Here is an 18810-nt window from a genome sequence, read left to right as displayed (position 1 = left end):
ATCTAGATTTAAAAGTTCTGGTATTCAGAATACAATCAGAAATCCCATCTATAACAGAAAAAAAAAAAAAACCAACAGTCAGTCCCTCATTAAAATGATCGAATCACTGTGAACCAGAACACATAAAATACTGATGCTAATGGGATTTAACTTTTACTCCTTGCTAAGAAAAAGTGTATTTTCTTAGATCTCCAGAAAGACACATAATGTGAAAAATAAGATAAAAACATGCATAGAAGAATAAATCACTTATTCAGTGAGAATTCTTCAGGCTGAATTTGCCATACTTTTTTCATTACATAGAAAAAAGAAAATAACCAAAGAGCTCGCAGTAAGGGTAAAGGGATCACCTGAAATACAACTTCAGGTGTAGAGAGTGGATGTGATAAGGCTGGTTTGCCACAAATGTTTTTATTCCATTTTTAATAAAATCAAACAGCTGTTGAGGTTTCCTTCCTAACATAGAATATCACAGTACTTCGCAATAATAGAAATTCTTACCTATATGTTCTTTCAAGGAATAAATCACACCATCATCCCACAAATCAGCCAAATTCCTATTATAAGTACTAATGCAACAGGGAAACACGAAGCACGAAGGCTGAATCCATTATGAAGTATTTCCACTCCAGATATTTTTATCAAACAAATCCAGGGGGTTTGGAAGTGGGCAGGTGGGAAAAAATATTATATCTAAAGACAGCTCCCATGTGGCCTGCAGTCAGGCTGTAATCAAAAATAAATAAGTGCTTATCTTCAGAAAACTCCAGAGGCAAAGAATCGGTCTAGTATTGGCAGGGTTCGCTTATCGAATGCAGGCTATTTTTCATTATGCATTTCTTCCTGACAGCTGCCCATCCTGCTTTATTTTCAGGCTTCATTGTTTGAGTCTCTGGACAGATATTGCCGTAATTTACTCAAATAGCTCTTCTGGAGCAACTTGCTCAATAGAAATATGGGGTTTCCCTTCATGCAAAGCTTGGTTTGGTGAGGACAGCATGCTCGTTTTCATCACCTTATCTGAACATGGGAAAATTGCTCTTGGACAGCAAATTTCTCTGTGTTGGCTGCAACATAATGTTCAAGTGACTGCCTGAGATTTAGGCATCTGCCATCCACACCTTTAAGGCTGGGTGAGACGAACAGCAGAGCCTCATTGTGCTGAAGAAAAATAAATCTTGCCTCTCAGAGTGCCAACTGATTCTTATTTGAGGAAGAGATGGAGAGCTAGTGCAGGGCAGTTGAATTTGCAGGAAAAAAAAATCCTTCAGTGATGAAGAGTTATTTTAAACAAGGGGCTTTGTCTCTTGCATTGATTACTGGTCCAGAACTGGCACATGGGAGAAAAATGTTCTGAGACTATTTCCAACAGTCCTGCCAAGCATTTTCAGCCTCGGCACACAGCAAAATAGTGGGCATTCACAGTTATGTTACTCTGATTACCATCTTGTTCTTTATACACATTTGATTTTACTCGATTTTAGCAGCTGCTACCTCAAGTTGATTTAAAGTGAGAAACATATTCTTCCCACCATCTGAAATCTAATACTTATTGCCACTTTGCAAGGGGTACATAGTATGAATTGCTAAATCTTGTGGGTTGTGAGGGATCAGCTGCTAATTTAATGCTGCTTTTGAGGATGAATAGCATTATATGGAATAAATAGAATATGCGTAACGTAATGCCCTTAGTGCCTGTTTATCTCATGGTGTGGTAAAATGTTTTTGCATGCAATAATGCAAACAAATGGTATCTACTAGAATTCATTTGATATACCTTCACGCTTCATAAATAAGCAGTCTTTCTGAAGGCGATCGGTCCATGTGATACTTAACATTGATTTAAACACAATATTGTTGTGATTATTCTGGGGTGACATACATGCTAACAGCTGCTCATTTGATTTTTAGTGACTGAGAAGGGATTTTCCTCCACCTCCAAACCAAATTTTCTCCATAAACTTTAGTGTCTTAACACGGTCATCTGAAAATTTTTATGATGACTCATACAAGGTACCTTCTCCATGAGACATGCATTAAAATGGATGGAAAAACATGTCTCATCTGTACATAAGTACCATGTAAGTACTTTTTCATGAATAGGGCATTTCATCTTCCATCTAGTGCTGAGTGGGTGAAAGGAAAAATACACAGCTGCATCCTGAAAAGACAAACTCAGTATTAGAGTCTGTCAATAAAGTTTCTTGTAAATTCAAACACAAATTAGTCAACAAAAACTATTCATTGATGCCAAATCACAACTGTGTCTTTGCTAAAAAAAAAAAAAAAGTGTTCCAAGCTTAGTAGTAACTTTTATAATTGTTCGACAACCGTAATTCTTTAAGCAACAACACAGCAGATAAATCTCAGACTATTAAAGTACCAAGAAACAACACACTTGTACCAAAGTGAAGCAGGTTCCGAGTTCAAAGTCCAGTGGAGAACCCAAAAGGTCTAAGTATTCTCAAGAAATTGCAAATTAGTTATCTCCTCAAGAGTAATGCAGTATCACCAGATAAAATTCTTGCAGGTTACTTCTGGCTACAGTTAATTACGCAAAACCTTTCTGATGGAGTATATTATATTGCTTTCAGCATCTTAAGAAGGTGTTTATTCTGCATAAGTCAAGCAACATTTGCTTCCAAAGTCTCCTACCATTATTCATGAGTGTTTCATCAAAGGCTTAAACTCCATCACTCATCCGTATCACATGCTCTTTAACCACACAAAAGTGCAATATATTTTTACTAACCAGCTTACAAGATACCATCATTCTGAAGAAGTTTCTGTGTGGCTATGCTCTGTTTTCTGTTGCTAACAACATATATCTTTATAGGCAGAGCACATAATTGATGTGGAACCGAATGCCATTTAATGATGGATTAAACACTCATTATTGCCCTCTCCTATCTTCAGATCACCACAGCTGAAGAACACCACTTCTATCACAAGCTTCAAAGAAATTCAAATATCTTCATTCTGGTTTCCACTATCACAAGAAAATGAACGTGTTTCATCCTTTCACCAGCCTCTCTACAAAACACAGCTCTCAATACAATTTTCATAACGTAGTAAACTCTAGCCCAGGAATCCTGCAACTGCGCCAAGACCCCCATTTACAACAGTAATAACAAGAAAAAAAGCCATGCTGTGCATGGGACATAGTAAGTAAATACTGTAATATCCAAAATAATAATAAGATAAATCTGTTCCTCAGCCACTGAGTCACTGACTCCCTTCACTTGCCTGTGTATCCTGCAGGTTCTGTCCCTGTTTGGCTTCAGTATGTTTGTTTTCCACTTGGAAAGAACACAACCGCAAATACCTTTTCGTGCTTTACATTGCGTTTAGCTGGACTGCAGATTGTAAACAAACAAGATAAAAATCAGGGAACAAACTTCACTCAAGTTTCATGGAAAGAAACCAGGAAAAAAAAATCTGCATAATGATGAATGGCCCAAGAAAAATTTGGCCTGTGCTCCCTCACACCCTGTCTCTTCTGCAACATTTTCTGCAACATAAAGGCAACATTTAGCAAAGCAAACTAGATAGTCTTTATTTGTGGTGCAAAGGCAGTCTCAGGTAAGCTCTGGAAATTTTTTTTTTTTTTTTCCAATGGAGATGTTAATTACTTAACTTCTGTTTTAGGGAGACTGTCCCAAACTAACCTTCCACTCTTCCTCTGCTTAAACTGTAGAGGGGTCAAAACTCACTTTTTAAGGCTTTGCCCTGAGAAATTCATAGAATCATTTCAGTTGGAAGAGACCCTCAGGACCATCGAGTCCAACCATAACCCAACTCTAGCACTAAACCACGTCCCTAAGAACCTCGTCTAAATGCCTTTTAAACCCCTCCAGGGATGGTGACTCCACCACTGCCCTGGGCAGCCTGTGCCAATGCCCGACAACCCTTTCCATGAAGAATTTTTTCCTAATATCCGATCTAAACCTCCCCTGGCACAACTTGAGGCCATTTCCTCTCATCCTATCACTTGTTACTTAGGAGAATGGTCCAACCCCCTCCATGCTCCAAGCTCCTTTCAGGCAGTTCAGAGATCAGAAGGTCTCCCCTCAGCTCCTGCTCTCTGGGCTGAACCCCCCAGCTCCCTCAACTGCTCCTCATAAGACTTGGAAGAAAAAAGAAAAAAAAAAAAAAAAAAAAATCCCACTTTTGATGGAGCTCCCAGATGGCATAAATATCCTATTCACAGGTTGGTCCTCACAGACTCCTACATGAACACCTCTTGTGTGCTCTACAGGGATGCTCATGGCAGGGGGGTTGAACTAGGTGACCTTTGAAGATCCCTTCCAAGCCAAACTATTCCACGATTCTACAATTTTATGCCTGGGGTTGGGATGCTCCCCTCGCTTGCTCTGTGGGACAGACCATCTCCTGAGCTGGCCCCCAGAGGACACAGTTTTAAGGAAGAAGGTTGAGCAACTATTCTCAAATGTTCTTCTCCAGCCAGAAAGCTCCCACTGCTGAAAAATCCCCATGTTCCTGCTGGCAGCAGGGCACGACTCGAAGGTGAACAGCAGGAGGTAAAGTGAGGTTTTATTTTTAAACAGCACAGCTTATTGATATAGTTGGTTCTCAACAAATAGAGGAGGGCATGGAGTGGCATTAGGGCTTTGCAGCTGAAGTCAGAGCGGCACTAGTTCTGGAGCCCAGGTTCCACTCCTTGAAATAAACCATTTACTGAAGCAATTCACAGAAGGAATCTGAAGTGACACAAGTTCCATCAAGTGCAGTTGGCAGCCAGCTTTTCAAGAACAGATGCATGACTGTTAATAACCCCAAGAGCTTAGTTTCTGATGCAGAAAAAATGTCATAAAGCATTAACATTGTAAAACTCTGCAGAGAACTCAAAATATCTCCAGAATATGCCTCACAAAATACTTTGCAAGGATCTATAAACTCCACCTTTGGCAGAATTAATGTATCTAACCAAAAACCATCTCCAGCAAAAATACCTCCCACATATTGAAATGAATTTCCTCTGAAATTTGTCTGTTGCCAATAGTGTTTACACAACCTTGAGTCAGAGACATGAATCTTTGATTTCACGAGATTAATGTAATAACTTGGTTTATGCTGTTAATGCATTCTAAGCTTTCAGACACGCTGGAGACTAAGATGGCATCAAGAGCATACAGATGCATTTGGAAGGGGTATTCTTTTTCTGAAATAAACTACAACTTCCTTAATGTATGTCTGCAGCAGGGACTATGCCAAAATAAAGACAGATCTTTTAGTGACTCAAATCCAGAGAAACGTGACAAATGGGTCCATATTGACGTGGTCTATCAATAATGTTTATAAAGTTGTGTCTATTTTTTTAGTGGTCACCAAAAGGAGGAGTACAGTTTCAGAAATAGGGCATTGTAGAAGTTGGCCTGTGCTCAGTTTCATTTAATGCTTTCCACCCTCAAGAATGCTGTTAAAACACAGCATTTGCACAAAAAGCCATATCGATCACCATCTTCTACAAAGACGTCCACATCTAAAGAGAAAAACATGCAATAAAGTGCCACAAAATGCCACGTCTTCCGTCAAAGCTTCAGGAATATGACTCAGCAGCTGGTGGGAGCAGTTTCGGACACCATGACCCCTCCACCCTGTGTTATGTCCTCTGCGGTGGAGGTCCCAGAAGAGCAAAGCTGCCCCATCCCACCTTCTCTGGCTTCAACAGAAACAGCTCCAACATCAATGCAGCAGCCTTATCACCCAGATGTGGGAGTCTGGCCAATGAGGGTGGCAGCCAAATTGGTTAGTTTGGTTGCTTTTTTTAATCATGACTTGCTGTGGTGATCTCCCCATGGAAATCCTCCACCCTTTGGCAACACAATTGTTCCATGAGTTCCTCTCTTTGCTTTTGCTTTCAAGGGGGAGTTGGCATCTCAACTGTGACAATCCCCTTTGGCATCTCCAAGGTGCTTCTATACAGCAGGTCCCACAGCTGGAACAGGGCTTCAAACCACACAGAGCCAACAAGGGAATGTGAACAGGCATCAGCTCTTTGGCCCTGATGGACAAACTCTTTCCAGTGGACAAAAATAAAACCTATTGTGTGAATAACTGAGTCAGTCCTGCTGCTTTTATAGCAGTTACTTCACCAATACGTGGAGAAATTAGGCATGCTAGAAAACCATTCATCCCGGGTCCTCACTGTGGACCATTCAATTTAATCTACAACTTTCTTGCATGTTTAAATCCTGAAAAATGCCTTCAGTATTCAAAACATTTATAATCAAGGTGACTGCAGAATTTCAGAACAATCTATAAACTCAGAAAATTTCACAGTTCTCATTAAGTGAAAAAATAAATTACATGCTGATAATATACCTCCGTTTCTTTATTGCATGGCTCAGTGTTATAAATCAGACTTTGATAAAAATAGAAAATCATAATAAAACCTTACAATTATATGCTTTTTCTTCCTTTACATGTGAACACTTGCCTTTGAAGTTATTCTTACTTTTCCTTCTAAAGGTTACAGGGCTAAGCTATGCCAGCAAAGCTGATCTAGAACAGACAAAATGTACTCTCCAAACATGAACAGTTAAATACAACATATATATGATTTCATTTATCTTCTTATATAGAAGCTTCTGTCCAGCCTGAAAAACTGGTTTCAGTTGCAAACATTCATGCCAAACACAACAGACTTGAGGGAATGTTAGAGGGAACTCAAATATATCTCAGATTTTAACGTCCATGTGCGTCAGACCCTTGGGGCATGGACTGAACTCACTTTCTTGGAGCAAATCGCAACGGCAGGTGTCAGAGTGCTTTTCAAAGGCGCTTTTCAAATTGTGGATGACAAAGTGACAGAGTACTGACATGTGTTACCTATACTACCATATGGCATAAAAAGCTAGAAATCCAAGGAAAATCTAGATCTCCTAACATCATCCAGAATCCCATTACATGGGGATTGAGCGACTTTGAACAAAATTCAGATATGTGTTGTACACTATAGAAAGCCACCGACAATCCAATTTCTAAATAAATCGTCTAAGGCAGACAGCATCGAATCTGAATTTCCTTTGTTAACCCTATTAAACGGGGTGAATTTCAGTCCTTCCATAAGCTCAAAAGACACAGAAGGTAATTTTTCAAGCTCTCCTAAGCTGCCGCCACACTCCCCATCCCAGAGCCGTGTCAGGTCTTACCAGGGCCAACGCTGGCAGGTGACATTTTCAGGACCAAGGGTGCAAGACCTATAGCCGGGAAGTGAAACCCTCAGTCTCATAAACAACCGGAGCCCTCATTAAAATAACTGGTTTCATACTAGCTGCTAAAACACTAAATCGCCCCATTTCTATTAGCTAAGGAGTGGTTTGCTCACCTCTGCTTTTGCTCGAGCACAGAAGAAAAGGTGGGGAAAAAAGTCTGTGTCATATACTTTGCCTGCAGTTAGTGAATGCCACGCTAGAGTACATTTGTCACCACAAATGAAAAATTAAGGTAGGTAGTCTTTCAAAACAGCTGCTCCTGAGGACTCAAAAGGAAAATAGTTCGGAGAGCAGCCCTCACATCATTCACTCGAAGCGATGGATTTACATCCTTCAACCTGCATGAGATCCACAGAGCAAGTGTGACTCCATCCCAAACTGAAAGCTGAGGCAGAAGACACATTTAAAATGTGAAAACAAACAACAGAGCTACCAGAGGGAAAAAAAGGGGAAAAAAAAAAAAAAGCAAAAAAAAAAAAAAAAGCACTAATCATTACCCTTCCGGAAATCACTCAGTTTTCAGTCTTTCTGCTTCAAGTCCAGAAAATTAAATTTCCCCTAACAGTACTGCCTTTGGGTACAGACCAAAAAATAACTGAGCATGAGGTGACAATGGAGCATGAAGAGGGCCTGCACCTGTCCGTTCAGCGTCTCTGGTAATGGGAGGAAAAACCACCATTCAACACCAAGACCCAGATCACAAGCCCGTTGCTCGCTTGCACTGGTGAGCAATTAGTCATCTCACCCTGCTCGCTGACACTGCTCCTGCTCGTTTGGGTTGGGAAAAATAGCTTTGCATTGGGTACCATGTGCTCCTTTTCCACTTTAGAGACATATCCCCTTCCATCCATCCATCTTTCTTTACACTTTTCTTTGAAGCCTTGAAGACCTGAGGATTAATTGCGTCATTCTATAAGTGGATGGTCTTTTTTAATTTTAGAAGTGGTCCTTCCCCTGTCTACACATACTTCCACTTTGCTCTCAGTCCTGCGTGACTTTAAGACTCATCTCATTGCTTTTAACTCAGCTGAAGATGAATATGTATTTAAGGCACCGGTTAAAATGTCTCTAATGATAGTGCAGTTCATAATTATAAAACTGTCCTTCCCATAAAATGTACCTTCATCTTTTTGAATATTTAGTAAGCCTATTAATTATTTTCTTAAAGACTGAATTTCAAAATGTCACTGCTGACATTTAAGGCTCATAAAAAATGCAAGTCTATCTTATCTGCAAGAAACATATCTATACAATCTGTTTTAAGATGAAAATATTTATCAAGCAAGATAGTTGCCAATTCTGAATATAAACAGAAACAAAGCCATTTATAGCAAGTTGCTACTTTTTTTAGCTTTTACACACCAAGGGTATATTTCTCCCCAGCACATCTGTGCACCAAATAAGTGACATCTGGTGGCTATGTGCTGCAATATAATAAGGTAACTCATTTCAGTGCTGCTGACCGATTCAATTTTTAAGTTTTCTGCTTCTTGGTAAAGCTTCTTAGATGTTTTACTTATTTATTTTCACACAGATACTTCTGAGACTCCTAGAAATCGTGATCCTTATGCATGGTGACAACTGCTGTTATCTAATTAAAGTGGGATTGCCACAGTCACATCAGGAAAAACATGACTCCAAAAAGGAATTAGCAAGGCATAGCAAAACCGCACTGAGGTTTAGCTGGGCAACACACCGGTGAGAATCGTACAGAGCCAGGCTGCAAGAAAAGGCAGCACAGAATTTTGCAAATTAAGTCCTTCAAGTGCTCAAGGTAATTAATATCAACTCAGCTTTCTCCGAAGTGTTTTTCATTAGATTTTAATTAAACAAAAAAAGAAATAGCTACGATTTCCATTCTGAGCTTAGCAGCATCCTTTTACAAACAGAAAACAGCCTTTCCACTGTTCATACCTTATTGATCCTCAGTGATGGCCACATCTAATCCATCCAAGCCTCCTGCACCTAAACCTGCACTCTGGACATAAAGCAATTACAGCTCCCCTTCTAACTCCTAGAGGCCAAAATAAAGTTCTCTTTTAGAAAGATATAAGCCTCTCTTTGACAATTAATAAATATACTGTCAGTCAGCTACAGTTAAAATTACAAAATTGCTAGCACTGCAGTTTCAAGGCTTGCAACACCAGTTTCTTCAGTAATAAGTATTTATGGAAAAAAAAGTCTGTAAGCACTATCTAACAGAAATCAGATGAAATATAAACAGACTCTAAATATTTATCAGCAAAGGAAGTTCAAAAATATCCCTGCAAAAATAAAGCGGATGGCAGGCTAAATCCAGCGCCATGGAGCATTCTTTGAAGGATGTGCTAGGAGGAACTTCATTTGCAGTTTGACATCGCTAAATCAAATTAATTCCTTCCTCCTATTCAATTGCTGCATAAAAATCCTTGATGCCAAAAGGACAAAACTAAAAACGACCCTAAAACCATGCCTGAATGCTGCACTTGATGCAAAAGTCTGGCCAAACTCCTATCCACACAATGCAGTAACGCAATACTTTAAATTGTTAGACTTTGGAGCTTTCCATTGCTTTTAAGGCCTAAATATCCTCAAGAGGAATGTCCACCTGCACAGCCAGCTTCCCTTAGCACGTGTCTGCAGCATCTCAATAAAAGGGGACCTCTGGGATGCCACAACTACCGATATATTATTTCAAGGAGAAATATTATTTCCTTCTCACATACCCTCGTCCCCACCAGACATTATCTTCACCTTAAGACTTCCTGGCTGAACTAAAGAACATATGCACAGAAAAGTACAGCTGAATGACTTTAGCTCCGGTAATTCATCAAGAAGAAAACTTTTTAAGATCCAATTTCAATTTATTTTTTAAAATCCTGGCATGCTGAAGTCAGCAGGAAGACATTTCATTGACTTTAATGAAGCCAGAGGTTCATCCTGAGAATTGTTGTTTGGAATGAGCACAGCATTTATATTACCTAATTTGAAACCCTCAATTTTTTTGTTAAATGCAACTTAATGATATTTGCTATTTCAGAATTATTTGTTGTCTTTTAAAATGCACAAAGAAAGTTGCTGAAATGCTGCAGTGTAACATTTTTAGTGATTAGGGTTGGGATATTCTTGTCTCAGTAACAGACAAGTATTTTTAATGCACAAATACACATTGTCATAGAGTTTCCATTTATTTTCTAATATTTAAAAGCCTGAGAATCTAGGAATTGTAATAGTCCAACAAAAATCACAGTTACATGCTTACCTGTATTTTCATAGCACACTTTTAGTGCCCTTTTTTAAAAATTTATTATCCAATATACTACTACAGCAAGATAAAGAATTGGAAAACTGTATAGATTACTACACCCACTTACTGAGTACCATTAAAAGAAAAAGCTATCAAAACTCAGCAGACATTTTTTATGCATTCCCATGTATTACACCAAAATGAGCTATTGCAACGTTGTAACTGATATCAAACAACAAGAATATTCCATTTTTAAAGCTGTATGCAGAAAACAGCAGCGGGTGATTTGAAGCTGTCTAGAGAAGGATATTTTACCCAAAGAGTTACTGATACCGATATCTGGTTTTGTGGGGTTTTTTGTTTGTTTGTTTGGGTTTTGTTTGTTGGGGGGGCATGTTGATGTTGGGTTTGAGGTCATTTTGTTAGTTAATTTTTTTAATAAACAAGTAAATAAATAAAAATGTAGTGGGGATTTAAGGTAGAACTACTCACTGTAGTAGAGCATTCCAGCAGACCGCTGCTAAGTTTTACCAGCCTCACGATTCATCAAGCAGAGGATTCTGAACTTCTCCAAAACAAACTCAAAACATTTTCAGTGTCTCCAATTTAGAGGAGCCAGATTCTGGTCCCACTTACACCAGCAGAAACCAAGAGTTGAATTACACTTGATCTACCCTAATGCAAGAGAAATCCACATGGGATTTCCATGGATACCAATATGTATTTCATTTTACTATGCTGCGTATTTTTAATTTTGCGGTTCTCCTTAGCAATGTTCAAAAATCTTCTCTGAAGAGTTGAACACTTCAGTATTTAAAATAGCCTGATGTTAGACAAATGAATTTTTCCTCTTTCCTATAATGACAGGGATGAGCTTTGGTTCCTCTGTTCCCTTCTGTTCACCTCTCACATCTCATTTCTTGTTGAAACTGTTTTAAAGATGGTATAAATAGCTTCGCAAAGTAATTCCAATATTAAATGTCAAGAGCGATAGTGGTTTCATTCTGATTTATCCTTATCTGTTCCTCAGGCAAGTTAATCCTCAACCTGAGAAACTGTTTCCATAGCTCTATAATTTATGAAATTTTTCATCTAAATTATTTACTTTATGAATGGCTCCGATGAGTTGCTCAGGGCGTAAAGCTGTAATACTCAATGCTGAAGTGCTCAAGAACATGTTTTTGTCTTTTTAAATGAAGAGACAACCATGTATCTTGTGTTCTAATTGCTATTGGTAACCTTTATTGAACAGGAATGTTTTTACTCAGCCTTTTTCTCTGACCTCTACGCTTGCAACAGATGTAGTTATGACCCAGATATCAGAGTGTTACCCCAGGTCAGAGCTCCAGGGAGCCAGAAAACCAGCAAAGAGTCCCCGAGCCTGAAGCACAACCTCACAGAGTGAACCCATGTTCCTTCGGGGACCTGAACTGGCAGCAGCTCCGCACGGGCTCAACACCCGATGTACACAGGCAACCTGCTCCTCTCCCACTTCCACAAAGCAGCATCCAAAACCCCTTCCAGAAATGCCTCCAGGAAATTTCCTCAGGCCACTGTCTTGAAGGAAACAGCCAGCAGCACCAGAGGAAATTTTGTATTATGAGGGTGGTGAGAGCCTGGCCCAGGTTGGCCAGGGAGGTGGTGGATGAAGCATCCCTGGAGACATCCCAGGCCAGGCTGGACGGGGCTCTGAGCAACCTGAGCTGGTGCAGATGTCCCTGCTCATGGCAGGGGGGGCACTGGATGAGTTTGAAAAGTCCCTTTAACCCAAACCATCCTGTGATTCTATGAATTGTGCAGCAGTAGCCCTACACATGCACTGACCAGTGACTGAAGCCAGAAGAGGAGCACGACCACCAGCCTAAGGTGGTGAAATACATCTATGAAAACCTGAGCTAGCAGAGTGTTCCTCGAAAATCCTAGAAATTTCCAATTCATTTTCCATTTAACTTAATTAACATTCAAGATATCTACTTAGCATTATCTATTTAATATCTATGTAGCTCAGCTGGAAGACAGATTTCTCAACTAACAAGTAGCCAAAATTGAAGAGGCTGGAAAGGAGTATTAGATAAGGCATTTGACAGATGTCCAAAAAAGTGTTGTTTTTAAGACCCGTTCAAGATTTTTCAGTAGATGAAGCTCCCCTGTGAAGAGTTGGCCCTGTGGGCAAACCCATCTCATTAGGCAATATACACTACTAATCTATTAAATTTCCTCCTCCATTTCCTCCAATTTCCAGTTAAAGTCAAACTTCCTGCCTGCACCAGTCAAACAGATTCCTTCTCCTTTGGATTAATAAATTCTGGCACTCACAGGCCATTATATCTTAGTGTAGGCACAGCAAGGTTAACGCCAGGCTCTTACATTTTCTTCAAATCATGTGCAAAACCTTCCAGAATCCTGATTTCTATTGCTTTTTTTCCTCGAGTTCTCCTATTTGTTGGTATCTCACTACTAATTTAATGCCAGACCTAAAGAACTTCAATTAAGTGGGTTTTTTCCCCACAGTGCTCCCAGACCTGAACTTAAACTACGCATGAAGAACATATAAGGACATCATCATCTTCAGTTATCTGAAATCATGCAATATTGCAAACTGACAACTAAAGTGCTGCCTACTTTCATTGCATTCCTTCAACACCACCATCTACCAGGCTTCTTCCATCTCCTAAGTACACACGTTACAGATAAATATCTATTATTTTTCCTGTGTGCCTTACAGAAGTTCGCATTTTTTTCAAAGCAGTCGTATCTTGTTTTCTCGGTACATCTTTGAACTTTACATTTCGTCTTCACTCTTTTTGTTTGATCTCACAGTTTTTCCCAGTTAAAACTCACCTGTAACACGACTGCTGTTATTTGAAAGAAATGTCCTTCCTTCTATTTCACGTAATCCTGAGAAGTTCTTGGGTCTAACTTAAACTTGGCAGATTTAAGCCATGCGCCAATATATTAATTTAAAAAAAAAAAAAAAGATTAAAAAATTCTTTTTCAATCTCATCAGTTTTTCTAATTTGATGGTAAGATAGCAGGGTACATTCACCCACACTGAACATCAAGGTTTTTTACAGGAAGAATATCTCCTCGTGAAATATCTCTTTCCTCACTGTAAGGCATGAAGCAAATTAAAAATGTCAGTTTTAGTATTTTGCTATTTAGGTACAAGTTTGCACCTTGTACAGCGTGCACTTCACAGGGAGGAATAACCTAGAGAGTCGGCATACAAAAATCCATGCTTATTTTTTAAATGTGCATATTTCATGAGTCCAAATGAGAGCACAATACATTTTGGAATAAAAAGTGTGTATTTAGTAGCACTTGGTATATAGAAGTATAATTATAACACAGTAACTGTAAATTTTAGGAAGTATTGGACCATTAGATCCCTATTCTGCAACCCTGTCAAGCAAGAACACTGAATGAACTTGCTGCCCTCTAAGGAAAAACCAGAATTATACCAAAGGTGCACAATTTAGGGGTCTACAGCCCTAGGACCTACCCTGACTCCTGACTTGTTTTCAGAGTTTGAGTTGAAAGCCCAGGCTGGGACTGCCTGGAGGTTTCCAAGAGTCTCTGCCAAGGAATTTCAGTGTCTTGTCTTCTCCAAACTGTGGACACCATATCAGATCTGAAATCTTTCTTGCTTTTCACTTCCATCTTTGCATGAATTTCCAAGGCTTGTGGCACTTCCCTGCCTTTCCATCACCACATTTCTCCACATGAATATGTTCATTTTATAGGAAACCCATGACACAGAAGGCAGGCGCCTTGGCAGCCAATGCTCTCCACCATCCACATTGCTTCAGGGGCTTTGGCTGCTTTCTGCAATCCAAAGGATGAAGGCTTGTTGCACCAGGAGCTCCAAAACTATTTCTGGAGCTGGGTTAGCTTATGTGTCCTACCTCATTTTTGGCAAGTTCATAAGGAAACCAGCAGGCTTGCCACTTTAGAGATTTTGAAAACCTGTGTTTCAGCCTGTTCAGGTTACTGTGGGAATTTCAAGAAGCTGGATCTGGGAATGGGAAGAAGCAGGATGATGGGTTGGGGCTGGTGGGTCCGTGACTGCTGCCACAGGGCAGAGCGAGGGCGTTGGGACAGAGCCTGGCATGGACCGCTCCTGCTCACATTCGCTATCCCACCTGGTCTCTCATCACCACCACAGCTGCCTCGTCATTGCCAACAGCCACCGGTAACCACGTGAACACAATTTTTCTTCTTTTTTCTTCTTCACAAAGTATCACGTGCATCACCTGTTCATCTCCTGTTACAGAGGATGCCACGCTCCTTAAGACCAGTGCTTACAAGCCACGTGCAACAGCTGCTGGAAACCAGGTGTAACATAAATTAATAAATATTCCATGGCAAAGCAGCAGTAACTACTTGCCCCTAAAGTGCTGTTTAGTGGTGTGTCAGGCACAGCTGTGTAATCAGAGGATTACAGAGCTCCCATTGCAATGCGCCTGCCGCCCTCCAGCTCCTCGGTAGCTTTCGTGTCTCTCTCGCGTGTAAAAATCAAATTGAGCAACCGGGACGGAATTGTAATCATATCTTTCAGCCCAGGAAACACAAATGAAAAGGTCACTGGGACAAACAGTCAATGTAACTGTACAACACACTTTCTGTCCGATACGTAGACAGCTCTTCATATTTTTAAAGGAATGGGTCAACAGTGCTATATGTAATTAGGTAATTTTAATGAAATTGCAGTATAAGTGGAGAGGTTGGTGTAATTCAGGTTGCTTTGAGATAAGAACTTGCAGGAGCTTGCAGATCCTGTCCCCTCGTGTGAATAGCAGTATTTAGACTCCAAATCTGGCACCGCACTTCATCGGTAAGAAAAACAGTGCACTTCACTAAAAACCATAAATAAATAAGAAGTACTAATTTGTGGGGGAAAGCAGTAAAAAAAAAAAAAAAAAAGAAAAAAGAAAAAAAGTTCTGTTATTGGAAATCTACCTTGTTTTTCCACAGCACTTTGGATTCTTCCAGCTGAGCAATATAATTCCAGCCGAGGGGTACGGTGGCAATTCAGAGTTATCCCTCACTGTGTGAGGTACAGAAGAAGATAGGTGGGTTAAGGGAAGAATTGAAGCCTGAACACAGCAATAAAGAAGTCCAGTTCAAACCAAGGTACAGCTCCTGCAAACTCTAGAGGACGTCAGAAACAGGGGGATTCACATCACCCGAGAGTATCCAGAGCAGCACTGGATGATGTCATCACACATTTCCTCAGAATTTGGGATTGACTGAGATTGTGGGGTTTACAGCCTTTAAGGATACAGTAACTGTAAGTGTAATTAAGACCTAGGAGGGAGAGGGAGCGAATTGGCACCTGTTGAAGTCATGGGTCTCTTCACCTGGGTGATGTATCTGTACCAAAAGAGAAACACAGTTGGTTGTTCTAACTTCCTAAACCGATACGTCATTTAGGCAAGATCAGGACGCTGCCGCTTGCTTATCTCTAGAGACTAAAGTATCAACAGAACAACGTTAAAAACACAGAATATAACGGTAACACAACACTGAGTTACAACATCTTAAAATTTGCTCCTATGAACATATGAGGAAGCACTCAGCATAGGAAAAACAGTTAATAATAATAAAAAGGATTCCCTTTCTAGTCAGCAGAGGAATTTGACAAGAAATCCTCATTGGGGGTTCATAGTATCATGGTTAGCAATACGTCATGAACTTCAGAAGATTTTGCTATCACCCACCTAATAACTTGATCTTAAATTCTAAAAAAATACTTTTGAGAGATACTTTAGTATTGAGACACAGTTCATCTTTAAAAACACATGTGGTAACATTGAAATCACCTGGGCTACAAACAATCTTTGCCCACGGAAACGCCTGGCTCTCACAGAGCTCCTGCCACAGGTTGCTTAAAATAGTGTTAAAATATAAGCAGTATCTTATTTGCATCTCTATGATTATGCCAACATAATCTCCTCCTTGCTAATGCTGCTAGTGGATTATATAACTTCATCCTTCCACTTCAATCATATGAAATAATAATCCAGAGTCTGCTTCAACCTTGTCACTTATTCAGTTTTCAGATATCTACTTTTAGTTTAGCAAAGATGATAAAATCCATTACGGTCTTCCATTGCATTAGTGGAATTAAGTGTTTTGTCATTTAAATCTCCACTGTTTCATCATGTTCCTGTTACGAACCACCAAATAAAACACTCTGAATTTGCAATTAGTCCTTCTATTACAAAACCTGAACCATAAAGCTATTTTGTTATTGATTTCAGAACTGCATGATGGCTGCACTTAACAGACGCAGGATCTAAGTGCCTTTTTCTTTTCAAAAAAGAGGTAGTTTCACTACTAAATCTTCATACAAGTGTTTTTGTCTTTTCTGCATTCAAATTGATTTTCTTTCTTTTGGCATGTGACAAGCCAGATGAATCCTTTGACTCAATGCCCAAGAGTGAAATGGCACCAGCAGCAGCAGAGAAGCTCTCAGGGCAAGAGATGCGTGAAAACACTCTAATCACTGGCAAATAAAAAAAAAAAAAAAGCTTCAAGACAACTATTCCATCAGTAGGGAGTGTATATACAGTGTCTGTCTGTATATAAAATACATACATCAATGTATATAAATAGCATAGATGTAAAAACATATGTATACCTCATATACATGTTGTGACCTCTTATTGATGGAAATTTCCTTTTTTTGCCAAAGATCACGCAGTCCCCAGTCAGTATCAAGTGCAGTGCTGTTCAATTGGGTGTTTGTTTACACAAACGAGCGCATATGATTTTCAGCTAAGCCTTAAAAATATTTACCCTTGACAAACAGTTCCAGCAAACTTTTCAATTTTAAGATGTAATCTGCTCAGCTGGCTACTCTGCTTTTTTTAGTCACAAATTACAAAAGGCACATGTTTGGTCTACAGGACATGATAATGATTTTTTTGTCTGGCTAACAATTCAAGAAGTGAAACCATTCTTATGTCATATGCAAGCAAATCAGTATTAAGATGTCTTTAGGCCACAAAATTATTAAAAAAAAAATACAAATACATGTCCATATCTGAAAGTTTGGTAGGTGTTTAGATGCACCATCCTAGCAATACTATCATCTATCCTATTAACATACAAATCTAGTAGTGTCTGAGAAAGTCAATTCACTGCACAGTATGGCTGTAGTATTATAATAAAGCGGCACAAAAAAAAAAAAAAAGAGACACACTACCAAAGTTCAGCTGGTGAATCGTTGCTTAACAGACTCTAACCATAATAACCCATCCCTGAACCTTGACTGCATTCTCAGCAAAAGCACGCCGTGAAGCTATTTTTAACAGCCCACAGCTTGCATTCAAGAAATACCCCTCTTCACCTAAAAATATGCATCGGTGAATGGCAACATCCATCCACGGCTTAATTCGAGGTGGGATGCGCTACCGGAATTAAATGAATCCTTGAGGAAAAAAAAAAAAAAAAGCAGCTTTACAAGTGTCTTCTCTCCCCAGCCACCGTAAACCAGCGCAAATTAGGGACCGAGCGGTTCCCCGACAGGCAGCAGGATCTGCCCGGCGAGACGACAGCAAATTGCATTATCTTTGTCATCGTTCCGTCCTCCCCGGAGCACTAACCTGTTCAGGGGCACGTTTTAAACAAGTGTGTGTCCCCCTGCTCACTCTGCTGCGAAGCACCGGGGGATGCTGCACCCGGGGGGTGCCCCAGCCCGCACCCCCGGGACCCGCGGAGGTGCGGGGGACACTCCCGACCCCCCTTTTGCTGGGAAGGCACCGTCAGGCTTCACCCTGGATTCAGGCGGGGGGGACAGCCGGGGGTGTCCCCGCACCTCTGGAGCCGGCTGCTCCGAGGGGGAGGTTTGGAGCACCGTGCCCCCCAGGGCTCCGCTCCGCCGTGCCGAGCCGAGCCGAGCCGCACCGCCCGCTGGTGCCGGCTGCCTGCCCAACTTCCCGCAAAGTCCCACCGCCTCCAAATTTGGGGAGCCGCGGTCCGGAGACCCCCTCCTCAACCCCATCCCCACGGCGCCCTCCTTCCCGCCGCACCGACCTCCGCCGGCTCCGCTCCGCTCCGCGCCCGCTCGTCCGCCCATCCGCGCCCGCCGCCTCCGCCAGCTCTGCCCTGCGGGGGGGCGGAGGAGGAGGAGGAGGAAGAAGGAGGAGGAGGGAGGGAGGGAGCAGCCCCGCGCTGCTCCCCGGCCGCGCTGCGCAGCCCGGGAGGCGGCGTGCTGCCGCTCGGCTCAGCCCCGCCGGCTCCGCGGGGGCGGCGGGGTCCCCAGCGGCTCCTCCGGGAGGGGTGGGGGGGGAGATCGGGCAGAGCCGCTTGGCTGCTCCGCTCGGTTCGGCGGGGGAAGCG

The 18810-nt window shown here is 41.1% G+C and overlaps 1 protein-coding gene across 2 annotated transcripts in view; it reads right to left on the bottom strand.

Annotated features, from left to right (window-relative positions):
- The window catches only part of CHST15 (carbohydrate sulfotransferase 15), a 45041-nt gene extending 26468 nt beyond the window's left edge, over nucleotides 1-18573 (bottom strand). Inside the window, exon 1 of one of the 2 annotated variants that reach the window (XM_065639067.1) lies at nucleotides 18505-18573. The gene's annotated coding sequence lies outside the window, so the exon portion shown is untranslated. The remainder of the gene's footprint in view (nucleotides 1-18504) is intronic. The other variant, XM_065639066.1, reaches the window with a different exon arrangement.
- Between the last annotated feature and the right edge of the window lie 237 nt (nucleotides 18574-18810).

This window comes from Caloenas nicobarica, chromosome 7 (assembly GCF_036013445.1).
Source record: "Caloenas nicobarica isolate bCalNic1 chromosome 7, bCalNic1.hap1, whole genome shotgun sequence".
Taxonomy (NCBI): Eukaryota; Metazoa; Chordata; class Aves; order Columbiformes; family Columbidae; genus Caloenas; species Caloenas nicobarica.
This window is presented reverse-complemented; position numbering and strand designations above follow the sequence as displayed.